The following is a 16622-nucleotide window of genomic DNA, read 5'->3' as shown; positions in this document are numbered from 1 at the left end:
TTCGCTGAGGGATATTAAAATTACAGTATGGGCTTACCCCTATCAAGGGTGTTAGGTTATCTTGCGTCCTCCTGGTAATTAGCTGCGGGGTCTGGATTCCCATAGGAAGAGAATCTCGCAATAGAAATCCAATTGGTTAATGGAGAAGTAATGAAACCTCTCTAGTCGTATATTTAGCGAAAGCTGAGCAAGCCACTTGTCAGTCGTAGGAGTAATCTCCTGTTTCCATTTCCGAGGAAAAGCTTGCTTAGCACTATTCAATGCAATGTGTAGAAGCCTAGTGTGGGCCTTAGATTGCATTTTGGGAATATCATGAAAGAGTAAAACTACTGGATCTAGAGGAATGTCGCGTCCTAGGAGTTTGCTAATTTCCTTAGTTATGGAGCACCAAACGGCTGAATACTAGGACATGACCACCAAATATGGTACATGAAACCCTCTTGGTTGCACTTCCTCCAGCATCTGTTAGATGTCAGGGGAAAGATGTATTGTAGGCGTTGCGGGGTCAAATACCATCTCATTAAGAGTTTATAATTGACTTCCAGCAGGGAGGCCGAGTGAGAAGATTTGGCTATGTTGTGGAAAATGTTATTCCATTCCTCTACTGATGCTTGCCCCGCAAGGTCTTTTTGCCATTTTTGTGTGTAAGAAGGAAGGTGGTCTGTTGGAGGTGAGTTCAGAATAGCATACAAAAGAGATATAGTATGGGCTGGTTGGTGAGGTGCACTACAGAGTTGTTCAAATCTAGTGCAAGTACGCACCAGATCCTGTTAGTTTTTATGAGTGTTGATAAAATGTGTCAGCTGATTATATCTTAGTCAGGTAGCGAAGAAGTCGTTCTCCAAGTTTTACATTTGTGTCATTGGGATTATTTTTGTTGCCTCCGTCAACAGATAGACCAGGAGAAGTACATGGATGTCTAGTTTTAAATTGTTTGGTGGAGAATTCCCCACCAAGAAATCAGGATTGGAGAGTGATGGTGTGAGAGGGGATGGGATACTAGAGAACGAGGTGTTTTTCTATATCTGTCTAGACCATACCTGAAAAGTTTCTTTTATAATGGGATAGTTTTGGATTGTAGAAGGTCGGTGTTCAGGGTGAAGCCCACAATAGCTCCCTAGTTGGGGTATCCCCGTTAAGTCGTGTTCCAGGGAGACCCAGGCTTTAGATGAAGTTGCAGACTGGTAACACCAATCAACAATCCTCTGAAGGATAGTGGCATCTTTGTAATTCTGGAGATTTGGTACACCTAGCCCTCCCCTAGTTGGATGCAGATATAGTGTTGTTTTAGATATCGTTGGTGGTCTTTTACGCCATATTTAAGAGTTAGTGATGGACTGTATTGTAGGGAGGAAGTGATTAGGAAGTGGGATACGGACTGTTTGGAAGATATATAAAAGTTTAGGTAACAAATTCATTTTTACCACATTAATCCTTCCTATCCAAGTAATTGATTTAGGGAGCCAAGATGCAATAAATGAGTTGAATTCGTGTATAAATCTTTCATAGTTAAATTTGAACAGGTCATGTAGGTTAGGTGATAAATGTACGCCTAAGTACTTTAACGTTTTGGTTTGAATCCGATATGGATAATCAACTTCTAATCATTTACATTCTGCCGGAGACATTTCCATTGGAAGAGTTTATTGCGTAGTTTGAGGCTCTCCCGTATTGGGCCAAAATTAGGCGAGCTGCAGGGAGGGATTTAGTCGGGTTGGTAAGGGAAAGCAGTAAGTCGTCCGCAAACAATGTAGCTTTGTATTGTGTCTGGTTAATCTGCAGACCACTCACCTCCGAGCTTCCCCTAAGCTTGATTGCCAACATTTCCATAGAAAGTACAAATAATAAGGGGGAAAGAGGGCACCCCTGTCTCATCCCATTCTTAATATTAAATGAGCCGGACAGGATACCATTCACTTTAACTTTGGCTGTTGGGCCCACATAAAGTGCAAAGATTTTGGAGATAAATTCCTCTGGGATACCGAATTTCTGGAGGGTGAGTTTTAAAAAGGTCCAATCCAACCTGTCAAAGGCCTTTTCAGCATCTGTTGACAGGAGGATTGAAAGGGTTTTATGTAAAGAAACAAATTGCATAAGTTGCAGCACACGCGTGGTGTTGTCCCTGGCCTCTTGACCAGGTACAAAGCCTGCCTGATCCACATGAATCAGCAAAGGGTGGACTGCATTGAGTCTATTTGCCAAAACTTTGGCGTAAATTTTTAAATCAACATTCAGGAGGGAGATAGGTCGGAAGTGAGCAGGCTGGTCTGGGGATTTGCCTGGTTTGGGCAGTACTGTTATAAAAGCCTCCAACATATTCGAGGACATCGGCTCATTTTGGTCTATAGACTGGAACAGAGTAAGGAGGTGGGGAATTAAAATGTGTTTGAAGGTTTTGAAATATAAGCCTAAATACCCATCTGGTCCTGGGATTTTCCCTGGCTTCAGAGTTTTTGTTGCTTTTTCTATTTATAAGGCATCTATTGGTTTTTGGAGGAATTCTACCATATCTGTTTTTAAGACTGTGGTTGAAAGCTGTTGTAGATATGAGGAGCATACGTGTTCATGTTCCAAAGTTTTCCTGTTGGGAAATAAATCATAGAGCTTTGCATAATATAGTCTAAACAATTCCGCTATAGAGGTTGAATCCTCTATCTTTTGATTTGCGTCATTTAGTAAATGGTGTACATAAGAAGAGTTTTGTTTTTGTCTGAGTGCCCTCACTAACATTCTACCTGGTTTATTTCCTTCTGTAAAAATGTTTTGTTTAAGATAAAATATTGTGATTTAATATGTAGCATGTTGTTTATCTCAGTTCTGAGTTTTAATAGTTTCCTCAAAGTCTCTTCGTTTGAGGGATCAAGCTTGTGTTCATGCTCCACTTCTAAGAGAGCAGCTGCGAGTTGTGTGTATTTTTCCCTATATTGTTTAGTTTTATGCGCTTTAATTTTAATGAGTTCTCCCCTAAGAACACATTTATGAGTTTCCCATACTACCCTAGTGTTAGTATCCGGTGTCAAATTCTCCTGAAAAAAGTTTGTAAGTGTCTTTTCTAAGTGTTGTATGCTAATTGGGTCAGATAGAATAGAGTTGTCCAACCGCCATAGAAATGGCTTAACTGGAGCAGAGGGCCATCTGAATTTGCTAATGACTGCAGAATGATCGGACCAAGTGGTTGATGAGATCCTGGAGAATTCTAGGAAACTTAGGAACAAATGATCTACTAAAATATAATCTAATCGGGAATATGATTTATTCGGGTTTGAAAAGAAAGTGTAATCCCTAATGTGTGGGTATGAGATTCTCCATGTGTCATGGAGTGTAAGAAGGTGTAAGTTTGACCATATGGATTTCAGAGATTTTTGGGGAATAAGAATATTTGCATTGGAACTATCTATCGATAGGTCAAGAGGGATATTAAAGTCCCCAGCTACTAATAGGGGGCTTGGTGTGAAAGGGATAGTCATATTAGTAATATTTTTAAAAAATTGCCTTTGTTTTGTGTTAGGGGCATAAATGTTGATTAGCGTGATTGGTCTTCCAAATAGAAGGCCCTTCAGGCCAAGGTATCTCCCTTCTTTATCTGCTTCTATACTGTGGAGCTGAAATGGTACTGAGTTATTGAAAAGGATACTAACCCCATTTATTTTTTTGTCAGGGGGACTGTTATGATAGTGTTGGGTATAGTGAGGTGAGAAATATTTAGGTTCAAAGTTTTTCCTAAAGTGCGTTTTATATCACGTAAGGCCATAGAACGTTTGTGTGGTACGTTAAACCCTTTCACATTTTGGGTCATAAATGTTAGCGAATGTCCCTTTATATCAACCATATTGAGCTGTACAAAATGTGTAGATACGATGAATACCCCTGCAAGCGCCATATATAATACATGTAAGACCAATATTTAGAAAAAGGAAAAGAAAGTGGGAGATTGAGAGAAAGTACAGTAATAAGCAATTTGTAAGATATACATACTGAGAGAGAAATCTCTAATTGTAGGATTCAAAGAAGGAATCCAAAAACTAGTGAGATACAATGTGTTTTAAACAACAACAAAAAACTGGGGAGATATCCCCGTCTGACCTATAACTCTAACACAAATAAATATCATTAGAGCATAACAAGTCTATATTAACTAAACTGTACTATGGTTCAGTGATTCAACTGCGCAGTGAACTCTGAGCAGCAGCCTCTAAAATAGTTAGAGGGGAAAAGGGAGCAACCAAACATTGATAACAACAAATTAGCTTAAAGTAAACAACAATAAGTAACTGACTACTATATTCGTTTCGGAGCTAGAATGATTAAATCTATAAGTATTAAATAATGGAGCAACTGACCAATTGTTAAAGTCCACACATCTTTATGGGGAAAGAGGATACGTAGAACCTGGTAAGTCAATAAACCCGTTTAATCAAAAGTGTTCATATAGAGTCAGATGAAATCTGGAGTGACTCAGGTTTGCAAATTTAACAAATATCAACAGGGTATAAAGGTTTTTAAGAGATATAACCAGTAAAGTCAATATAAGTGGGTAATCGTGCTTTTATCTTACCACTCAGTGATTCTTACCCCACGATGTCCAGGAAGACTAGAAGGGGCAGAGGTACCTTCCCACAAGTACCATCAGGTTAGCTATGTATTTCGTGGTGATGAACAGCCAACTGGCACAAACATTTCAAAATAGGCCTAACTTGAACTTTTAGCCAGTAAAAATCAGAATGTTGAACTAAATAACATAAACACCACATCTCCACCATGGAAGGAGACACAGTAATTCTTCTAAAATCTGTTACCCCTTGCTGTGAAGAGTGTTCATGGGGGTTCTACTGTTTCCTGAGAAGGACCAGAATGAGCAGGTCTAAGTATTTTGGCTGGCACTGTTTGCCATTTTGTTCTTTGAGGCTTTGAGACATCTTCCTTTCTGAGTTGTTCACGTGATCCTGAAGATATAATGGGTTCAAGTGGTGGATCGATATGTAGGTCTGCTCAAAAGCTTTCTGTCTCCAGGACATCATTGCATACGAATCTTTGACCTTGTCTGATGACCTGGACCGAGCATGGGAAAGCCCACCGATATGCAATGTTTAAGTTCCTTAAATGTGCTGTGAGGTGGTTGAATTCCCTCCGTCTTAGCAAGGTTCTTGGAGCCAAATCCACAAAAATTTGGATGTTGCTATCCTGAAAATTAATAGATCTCTGTTTGCGTGCAAGTTGTGAGACTTCTTCTTTCTGGGAATAATCTTTAAATTTTAAAATGATGTCCCTAGGTTTCTTTGGATCCAGTGATTTGGGGCGCAATGCCCTATGGGCTCTATCAAATTGAATGGGTTGGTCGTATGGGGCCCCTTTAATGTGTGTAAAGAGCTCCTGCAGGTATCCTGGTATTGATGAGGTGAGAACTGATTCATTTTCCTGTTCTCTAAGTCCTCAGGAGATTTCCTGACCTTTTAGTTGTTGCTGCAAAATAGATATTTCCTCCTGGTTGCTTTCTTGATCCTCCTCAAGATATTCAACCTTGTTTCCTATTTCATTAATGTCTTTTCTGAGGCCTGAGATTTCTTCTTTAATGCAGCTGCGTACTTGTGACAATAATGTTGTGAAGTCTTTTTTAGATGGCAAAGATTCCAACAAGGTTTGAGATATAGAGACCATATTATCTGTGCAGGTTTCTTCATCTTCTGAGTCTGATGGTGCTTTTGGATTATGGGGTACAGTTGGCACCTCCACCTGGGCTCCATAATCATGCAGTTTAAAGAAGGTGTTGACCGAAGGCGTTTTATGAGCTGGATGCTTCTGCCCCCTTTCTGGCTTAGTAGTATTCTTTTTAGGCGACATATTGTTGCAAGAATAAAAGACAGGATAAAAAAAAAAAAAAAATGTGATCTTTGCTGCAGCTATTCCATAACCTCCACTGAGGTCCTGTAATTAATTAGTGAGGTAGGAGAAGGGCTATTCTTCTTGATAAGAATCCAAGAGAGTATCCCTATATTACATAAATGTGCAGTAATATATCAGTCTCTAATGAAGTAGTGGGGAAGTAGGTTAAAGGCTCTGTATAACTTTATTAAGTGTGCTATCATTTGCAGATTAGTAGATTCTTTGCTCTAACTTTCAGCACAGCTGCCACTTCTCCCCCCCCCCCCCCCATTCCTGCAGCTTTTGAGTATAAGGGCATAGTAGAAAGAGAAACAAAAGCACCATGTTTTCAGTTTAGTGATTTTAACTAGATGGATTATGGCTTAATACTTGCGGTTTACTGCGTTGTTTTATTTTTCTATAGTGGCATAGATTTTCAGTTAGGTTCTCATCCTCCACTTCTCCTGCGGTTTTCCTGTGTTTTACAGTCTCATGAGGGCAGGAGAACTGCTCTAGTGCTGTATACCATCTGGGCTCCAGTGTAGGTGAAGCTGTGCAATGTCCAGTAGGCCTCAGACCATTTCACATGGTTCCGTGAGAGATCCTGTTCCGGAGCACCCGGGTAGCTACCCCAAGAAGTTTGGTGCAATTTGGTGCCCAAATGAGGGAGATTTTTACCTTTGAGTCAGACAGGGCTTTTAGAGCTCACTCAGAGTGCAGCCATCTTACTCAGCAGCCAGCTCCGCCCCCGGGTATATATTTATTTTTATTAAACTTTAGTCACCTCTGCACCTTTGGCTTTTCCTTTCTCTTCCTAACTTCGGTCGAATAACTGGATTGGGAGGGAAGGGAGGAGCTATATATACAGCTCTACTGTGGTGCTCTTTGCCACTTCCTGTCAGCAGGAGAATAAATCCCACAAGTAAGGATGAAATCCGTGGACTCGTCATATCGTAAAAGAAATAAATTTATCAGGTAAGCATAAATTTCCTTTTTGCGACACAGTAATTAAGTTGTGCTAGCAAACCAGAGGTTAAACTAACCATTTTAAGAGATACGGACACATACATAAATGATATAATAACAAAATGTATTTCCAAGTAACAGTATGTATGTGCAAGAATTAAAAAAAAGTTTAATATCACCAATAGCTACTTACTATTTTAATGGGTTGTATGAGGTTGATGGGATATTTGGTGGAATATTAGATAAAGACACTCGCATTTCATCATCAATCATTTTTAAGCTTCCACTTCCTATCCATATATCAGGAGCAGGGGCAGCAATGCACTACTAGGAGCTAGCTACAAAACCCCCCCAAAAAACAGACTTCTAACTTAAGCTCAGCATTTAAGCTGCCGCACTCAGAGCTCTGCGAGTCTGACTGACTACTGCCCGTGCCGCAAACACACTGCTGTCCCACTCACTGACTACACATGCAGTCAGGAGCCAAGGTGCCACCAATGGGAATAGTTTCAGTTTCTGCTGAGCAGCACCAATAGGTTAAGGTGATCTGTGACCCACTAGGTATCAATCATATGTCAACCACGTGATATGCATAGCAGGCAGACGGAAAATCGGAAACCTAAAAAAAAAAATCTAAATTAAAAAAAAATTGTGCTGTAGCATGGACACACCTACACACTGCTGCCGACACACTAATGTGTCACGACACACAGTTTGGAAAGCACTGACCTAGATGATCTGCCTTAATTATTCTCTGTCATATAGGGTTATTGATGCTCCCTCTATGTTGAAATTCTGTGACCTCCCCGTTTTAAGCTTAAAAATCCAGAAAGCCTCTTGGTAAAATAATTAGCTTGACCTGTCTCCTCCTCTCTGGGAGCTTGTACCTATTCTATTATCTGCCATACAATACTATCTAACCTTCTAAAGCTTGTGTATAAAATATCTAGCTATACTGAACATTCCACTCTTTGCTCAATATTATTTAGATGCTCTCTGATACGTGTACATGTCTCTTTTGTGGTACACCCTACATACTGTTTGTCACAAATGGAGCATTCCACTAAGTAGACTGTATGGGTAGTATGGCAGTTGGTACAGGATGATGTCATAAACTCTTTGTGTTACTTTCAACTGAAAGTTATGTGTGACTTTGGTATGACTACAGGCTATGCATTTCTTATAGTGAAATTTATAGTGTCCCTTCACATTAAGCCAGCTGCTGGTACTGGGTTTACATGTCCTTAACATACTTAGTGATAATATGTTCCCTAATGTGCAACCTCTCCTGGCTATATCGTTGCAACCTCTAGAGACATAATTCTTCAAACTGTTTTCAGCTGTAAGGATTGGGTGGTGCTTTTCCACTATGTTGCAAATGTCACAAAACTGTGGACTATATGTAGGGTGACCATATTGCCGCTTTAAAAAGGGACTCATATGAAAAATACATACGTCAGGGCTGTTTAAAGAAATGTTTTGTATAATAACCCTGACATATGTATTTTTCATATGTGTCCCTTTTAAAAGCGGCAATATGGTCTGCCTAACTATACGTGATAATGAAAATTGGTTTGCTTTCTTCAAAATTGTTATGTTTTACTTTGGTCCTAGTGTCTTGTAATAAATCACTCCTATTCATACGTGTTACTTCTAGAAAAGCTCTATTAACCACCTTAAAGGGACACTAAATCCACATTTTTTATTACATGATTCAGATAGAGCATACAATTTTAAGCAACTTTCTAATTTACTCCTATTATCAATTTTTCTTCGTTCTCTTGCTATCTTTATTTAAAACGCAGGAATGCAATGCATAGGAGCCGGCCCATTTTTGGTTGAGAACCTGGGTTATGCTTGCTTATTGGTGTGTAAATGTAAGCCTCCAATAAGAAAGGAGCTTCCATGGTGCTGAACCTAAAATGGGCTGGCTGCTAAGACTTACATTCCTGCTTTTAAAATAAAGATAGCAAGAGAACGAAGAAAAGTTGATAATGAGTAAATTAGAAAGTTGCTTAAAATGTCATGCTCTATCTGAATCACGAAAGAAAAAAATTGGGTTCAGTGTCCCTTTAAGTGAGTAGCCCCTTTCAAGTAATTGTAATTTTAAAATGTCACTCTCTCTAAGGAAAATCAAAGTAATTTGTGCATTTACGTTTAATACGTACAAATTTTCCTTTGGCTACACTAAAGCCTGTATGTTTAGGGTGGCTGCTATGTGCATGCAAAATAGCATTCAACATGATAGGTTTCCTATAAAGTGTGGTTTTGACTGAGTGGGAATCCACATTCTCAATCAGCACCATATCTATAGGGAGTGCAGAATTATTAGGCAAATGAGTATTTTGACCACATCATCCTCTTTATGCATGTTGTCTTACTCCAAGCTGTATAGGCTCGAAAGCCTACTACCAATTAAGCATATTAGGTGATGTGCATCTCTGTAATGAGAAGGGGTGAGTTCTAATGTCATCAACACCCAGGTGTGCATAATTATTAGGCAACTTCCTTTCCTTTGGCAAAATGGGTCAAAAGAAGGACTTGACAGGCTCAGAAAAGTAAAAAATAGTGAGATATCTTGCAGAGGGATGCAGCACTCTTAAAATTGCAAAGCTTCTGAAGCGTGATCATCAAACAATCAAGCGTTTCATTCAAAATAGTCAACAGGGTCGCAAGAAGCGTGTGGAAAAACCAAGGCGCAACATCACTGGAGTGCCCAAAAGCCCAAAAGACTGATTTTTCGAAGGTTTTATGGACTGATGAAATGAGAGTGAGTCTTGATGGGCCAGATGGATGGGCCCGTGGCTGGATTGGTAAAGGGCAGAGAGCTCCAGTCCGACTCAGACGCCAGCAAGGTGGAGGTGGAGTACTGGTTTGGGCTGGTATCATCAAAGATGAGCTTGTGGGGCCTTTCCGGGTTGAGGATGGAGTCAAGCTCAACTCCCAGTCCTACTGCCAGTTTCTGGAAGACACCTTCTTCAAGCAGTGGTACAGGAAGAAGTCTGCATCCTTCAAGAAAAACATGATTTTCATGCAGGACAATGCTCCATCACACGCGTCCAAGTACTCCACAGCGTGGCTGGCAAGAAAGGGTATAAAAGAAGAAAATCTAATGACATGGCCTCCTTGTTCACCTGATCTGAACCCCATTGAGAACCTGTGGTCCATCATCAAATGTGAGATTTACAAGGAGGGAAAACAGTACACCTCTCTGAACAGTGTCTGGGAGGCTGTGGTTGCTGCTGCACGCAATGTTGATGGTGAACAGATCAAAACACTGACAGAATCCATGGATGGCGGGCTTTTGAGTGTCCTTGCAAAGAAAGGTGGCTATATTGGTCACTGATTTGTTTTTGTTTTGTTTTTGAATGTCAGAAATGTATTGTCAGGCACAACTAAGAAAGAAAAAATGTGTGCAGCTTAGTTATTTGGACCACAACTGCTGGGAATGAAAAAGACAATAAAAATTGTATGGTTGTTTGCAACAGAGTGATAAGGTAAAACAAAGATTAGGAATTAGGCAGTTATGTAAAACCTTACTCCTTATTGCATAGTTTTAATATACAGGCAGTAATTGAGCATAGTCCCTATGGCTGCCACATGTGTCTGGGTAGTCACTGTGAGAAAGTAAATGCAGCAGGGATATGCTCAGATAAACCTGAGATTTTACCATTAATGAAGGAAAAAATAAATAAGCAAGGAAAAAATGGTACTATGATCATAGAAAAAAATAAGCAATTGCTATTGTGTACAGAGTTATGGTAAAACAGCAGGATATGAGGAATGAAAATAAAAGTCACAGAAAAATAACAGCAGCAACTGAGATACTAATCTTAGAGTATAGCAGCAAAGTAAAATACAGAGACTGGCTTACCCCTAACAGGACTGTTATAATGATAGTTGTAAACACCGGGTTGTAATGGCGACTTGCCAGAGGGAGCAGGGAAGCTCAGTAGCAGCTGGCTGATGACGTCACAGCATGAGGAAGTGGAGCTCAGTGAAAAGTGAATCCCAAGGCCGGTGAGCTGCAGGGGAAACTGAGTTAGAGTAAAGGTATGAATGAGGCTTTTGAAATAGCTGAATCTTCTTGATGGAGAAGCAGGCAGAAAGGAGAGGATGACAACAAAAATCCAGCTAGGAGGAGAAGAGGAATCCAACAAACAGAAGTAGTAAGATAAATCTTACAGAGAGCAGGCTCAGGATAAGGTTTAAAACAAACTTCAATACTAAGCAATGTGAAAATGCTGGGAGGGGCCTTAAATAGGTTGATGTTAATGAGAGCAGGATGCTTTAAAGGGACAGTGCAGAGAAATAAGTATGCCATTATCCTGACAGAATCCCCCCTCCAAGGAGCCACTCCAGAGGCTCAAGGCCCAGGACGATCCGGATGTCTTTGGTGGAAATGAGATATCAAACGAGGAGCAGATATGTTGGTAGCTGGTTCCCAGGAATCATCATCTGTAGAGAAACCCTTCCAACGAACAAGATATTCAATACGTCCCCTACGGAAACGGGAATCCAGGATTGAGTGAACTTCATACTCCATTTCAGGGTCGAGAGAAATAGGTGGAAGAGACGTTTGTAAAGAGAAATCCCTGAGATCCTTATAGGGTTTGAGAAGGGATACATGGAATGTGGGATGAACTCTTAAATTATCGGGTAATTTAAGCCGGACAGCATTGGCATTAATGACAAGTTCAACAGGGTATGGACCAATGAACAACGGAGAAAGTTTTTTCGAAGGGGTTTTCAAACTTAGGTGTTTGGTGGATAGCCAGACTAGATCACCTTTTGTGTAGACAGGAGGCGGAGTTCTGCGGCGATCATAATACTGTTTCTGGAGTTGTTTTGCTGCTATGATGTTGGACTCGATGGTTTTAAAGTTGGAAGAGATGGAATCAGACAAATCTGATATACTAGATACTGGAACGGTAGAAGATGGTAGGATGTGAAACTTGGGGTGAAAACCGTAGTTTGCGAAGAAGGGAGTTTGACCAGTAGTGGAATGAATAGTGTTGTTGTAACAAAATTCAGCGTAATGCAGGAAGTCACTCCAAAGATGTTGTTGAGAGGAACAGAAGAGTCTTAAAAATTGTTCCAACCACTGGTTACAACGTTCAGTTTGACCATTACATTGCGGGTGGTAAGCAGTAGTCAACTTTCTCTCAACAGATAAAGTTTTACAGAAATGGTACCATAGTCTGCTAGAAAATTGACTGCCACGATCACTGAGGATTGAAGTGGGAAGTCCATGATACTTAACAATATGTTTGAGAAGCAAATGTACTGTCTCCAAAGCGGTAGGAAGTTTGGAGAAGGGGATGAAATGGCACATCTTCGTGAAGAGATCTACAACGACAAGGATGGTGGTATTCTTTGAAGAGACTGGCAAATCTACAATAAAGTCTAAAGCAATCTCAGACCATGGATTCTTTGGAGTAGGCAAAGGCAAAAGCAACCCATAGGGAGAGTGTTTATCCCTTTTTGAAATGGTACAATTAAGACAAGAGTTTATATAGTCCTTAACTTGAGTTGCCATATGAGGCCACCAGTAATCTCTTTTTACTAGATCCAGAGTTTTATGGATACCTGGATGACCAGCTAGAGGTGAATCATGTACAGATTGAAGGAGAATGAGTCTGAGGGAAGGTGGAACATATATCTTTGAATCATGAGAATAAAGTCCTTGAGTATTAAGTTGAAGAAGGTGTAATGGCTTTGTAGAGTCGGCCAACTGTTCCTTTTTAAGGTTAGATGAGACTTCAAGAGTAAAAGAAATGAAGTTTTCTTTTGGTATGATGGATTGGTCAGTCGTTTGATGTGGAAGATTTGTGGGTAACCGGGATAGTGCGTCGGCTTTTTGGTTCTTTCCAGCAGGATGGTATGTGATGAGGAAATTAAAACGAGAGAAAAAGAGATTCCAGCGAACCTGTCTTGCTGACAAGGTTCTAGTGGCCTTCAAGTACTGCAGGTTCCTATGATCTGTATAGATGAGTGTAGGAATGGAAGTACCTTCAAGGAGGTGTCGCCAGTGTTCCAGGGAGAGTTTTATGGCTAAGAGTTCTTTGTCACCAATAGGATAGTTTTGTTCCGCACTATTCAAAGTCTTGGAGTAAAAAGCCACAGGATGTAAGGGTTTTGACAAGTTTTCTCTTTGGGAGAGAACAGCGCCAATAGCAGAATTTGAGGCGTCCACCTCAAGAACAAATTGTAGATTAGGGTCAGGAAAACGGAGTATTGGTGCTGAAGTGAACTTTTGTTTGAACAAATCAAAAGCGGATTGTGCTTCTTTAGTCCACGTGAAATGTGAATTATTTTTTGTTAGAACAGTTAAAGGAAGAGCAAGTTTGGAGAAATTTTTAATAAATTTGCGGTAGAAATTCGCAAAACCCATGAAGGACTGAACTTGACGTTTAGTTGTTGGTATGGGCCAATTTAAAACTGCATCAACCTTTTTTTGTTCCATATGGATACCTGAAGGAGAAATTTCATATCCCAGAAAGGATATGGTCTGTGAATTGAACAGGCATTTCTCAGCCTTAGCATACAAGTGGTTACCTCTGAGCCTTGATAAAACTTGTCTAACATGGGAAATGTGTTCCTGATAGGTCTTGGAATAAATTAAAATATCATCCAGATAGATGACAATAAAGACATCTAATATGTCCCTAAAAATGTCATTAATTAAGTGCTGGAAAGTTGCGGGCGCGTTGCAGAGCCCAAAAGGCATCACGACGTATTCGAACAATCCGTATCTTGTTCGAAACGCCGTGAGCCACTCATCTCCAGATCTAATTCGGATGAGATTATAGGCTCCTCTTAAGTCCAATTTTGTGAAAAATTTTGCTCCCTCCAACCTTTCAATTAACTCCGGGATGAGGGGTAAAGGATATCTGTTTTTTACTGTAATTTTATTTAGTTGTCTGTAGTCTACGATTGGCCTTAATGAGCCATCCTTATTTTTAACAAAAAAAATCCCAGCACTAGCTGGAGAGGTGGAGGGACGGATGAAACCTTTCTTTAGATTTTCATCTAAGTAAGATTTAAGGTGTATTAACTCTGGGTTTGAGAGTGGGTAAATATGACCCGTGGGGATCTCAGAGCCAGGTATGATCTCAATAGGACAATCATACTTCCTGTGAGGAGGAAGATTGTCGCACTGGGTTTTGCTGAATACATCTGCATAATCCTTATAAACCTCAGGAATTTGAATTGTCTCATTGGATTCAGTGGTTTGCAAAATAGTAGCTGGGAAACAAGTAGTAGAGCAGAATGTAGAATTAAATGTGACTGTTGAGGTAGACCAATTTACTTCAGGATTATGAATTCGGAGCCAGTTTATACCGAGAACTATGGGTGAAATAGGGGATGATATTACATCAAATGACAAATACTCCCTATGGTGGTCTTGGGTAACAACAAGTAAGGGTATTGTTTGATATTTAACTGGACCTGATGTGATTGGATTACCATCTATTCCACGTAATAACACAGGAGACCTTTTTTGCACAAGTGGAATTTTATTGAATTTAGTGAATACAGTATCTATGTAAGATGCTGTAGCTCCTGAGTCAATAATCGCGGGAGCGTTGATTCGATGTGACTCCCACTGTAAAAGAAGAGATAAATTTAGGTAAGGGAGAGCATGATCCTGAGTGGTACAACAAAAAGGTTCTTTATACATCTTACCCTTATTTTGTTTCAGGAGGGAAGGACAGTCCCTGACAGTGTGTTTGTCTGAAGCACAGTATAAGCAGAGGTTATTAACCCTTCGTCGGATCTTCTCCTCAGGGGTTAATGGTCCCTTTATAAAACCTATATCCATAGGTTCAGCAGTTGATTTGCTGGGGCTGGGTGTATTTTGTTTCTTTGCAGGATATTCATGAAATGATCTCTCCTGCTGTCTCTCTCTCAGTCTTCTGTCTATAGTTATGCTAAGTGACATTAAAGCCTCAAGAGTATGTGGTAGTTCAGATCTAGACAACTCATCCTTAATTCCTTCTGAAAGGCCTAATCTAAACTGATTTCTCAGTGAAAGGTCATTCCATTGAGTGTCTTTCGCCCATTTTTTAAATTCGGCAATGTAATCTTCAACTACTCTTTTCTTTTGTTTCAAGCCTCGCATTGCAGTTTCAGCAGTAAGCTGTTTATATGGATCCTCATATAGCTGACCCATAGCAGAAAAAAAACTTTCCAACGAATTAAGTATATCATCGTTATTCTCGAAGTAAGTGTTGGCCCATGTGCGGGGCTCACCTCTCAAATAGGATATGACTGTGAGTACCCTTGCTCTATCAGTGGGATAGGTATGAGGTTTAAGGGAGAACATAAGCAAACAAGCATTCTTGAAATCTCTATACTCAGATCTCTCACCACTAAATTTTTCTGGTGTACTAACCTGTGGTTCTAATATAGGTACTCTCTTATCAACCACATCCCTGATATAAGCTTTTAAAGTATCATTTTCTGTTTTCAGAGAATTAACAGCTTCAGTTAATAAATCAACCCTCTGTGTGATATTTTGCACATGTGCGTTCATTCCAGCTGGGTCCATAGTTTTGGGCTTAGTATTATGTCAGGCACAACTAAGAAAGAAAAAATGTGTGCAGCTTAGTTATTTGGACCACAACTGCTGGGAATGAAAAAGACAATAAAAATTGTATGGTTGTTTGCAACAGAGTGATAAGGTAAAACAAAGATTAGGAATTAGGCAGTTATGTAAAACCTTACTCCTTATTGCATAGTTTTAATATACAGGCAGTAATTGAGCATATTCCCTATGGCTGCCACATGTGTCTGGGTAGTCACTGTGAGAAAGTAAATGCAGCAGGGATATGCTCAGATAAACCTGAGATTTTACCATTAATGAAGGAAAAAATAAATAAGCAAGGAAAAAATGGTACTATGATCATAGAAAAAAATAAGCAATTGCTATTGTGTACAGAGTTATGGTAAAACAGCAGGATATGAGGAATGAAAATAAAAGTCACAGAAAAATAACAGCAGCAACTGAGATACTAATCTTAGAGTATAGCAGCAAAGTAAAATACAGAGACTGGCTTACCCCTAACAGGACTGTTATAATGATAGTTGTAAACACCGGGTTGTAATGGCGACTTGCCAGAGGGAGCAGGGAAGCTCAGTAGCAGCTGGCTGATGACGTCACAGCATGAGGAAGTGGAGCTCAGTGAAAAGTGAATCCCAAGGCCGGTGAGCTGCAGGGGAAACTGAGTTAGAGTAAAGGTATGAATGAGGCTTTTGAAATAGCTGAATCTTCTTGATGGAGAAGCAGGCAGAAAGGAGAGGATGACAACAAAAATCCAGCTAGGAGGAGAAGAGGAATCCAACAAACAGAAGTAGTAAGATAAATCTTACAGAGAGCAGGCTCAGGATAAGGTTTAAAACAAACTTCAATACTAAGCAATGTGAAAATGCTGGGAGGGGCCTTAAATAGGTTGATGTTAATGAGAGCAGGATGCTTTAAAGGGACAGTGCAGAGAAATAAGTATGCCATTATCCTGACATGTATATATGTGAATGTTGAGATGTTATATTGGTTTCACTGGTAAAAATAAATAATTGAAATGGGTATATATTTGTTTTTTGTTAAGTTGCCTAATAATTATGCACAGTAATAGTCACCTGCACACACAGATATCCCCCTAAAATAGCTAAAACTAAAAACAAACTAAAAACTACTTCCAAAAATATTCAGCTTTGATATTAATTAGTTTTTTGGGTTCATTGAGAACATGGTTGTTGTTCAATAATAAAATTAATCCTCAAAAATACAACTT

This window comes from Bombina bombina, chromosome 1, assembly GCF_027579735.1.
Source record: "Bombina bombina isolate aBomBom1 chromosome 1, aBomBom1.pri, whole genome shotgun sequence".
NCBI classification, from domain to species: Eukaryota; Metazoa; Chordata; class Amphibia; order Anura; family Bombinatoridae; genus Bombina; species Bombina bombina.
Note: the sequence above shows the minus strand (reverse complement) of the source record.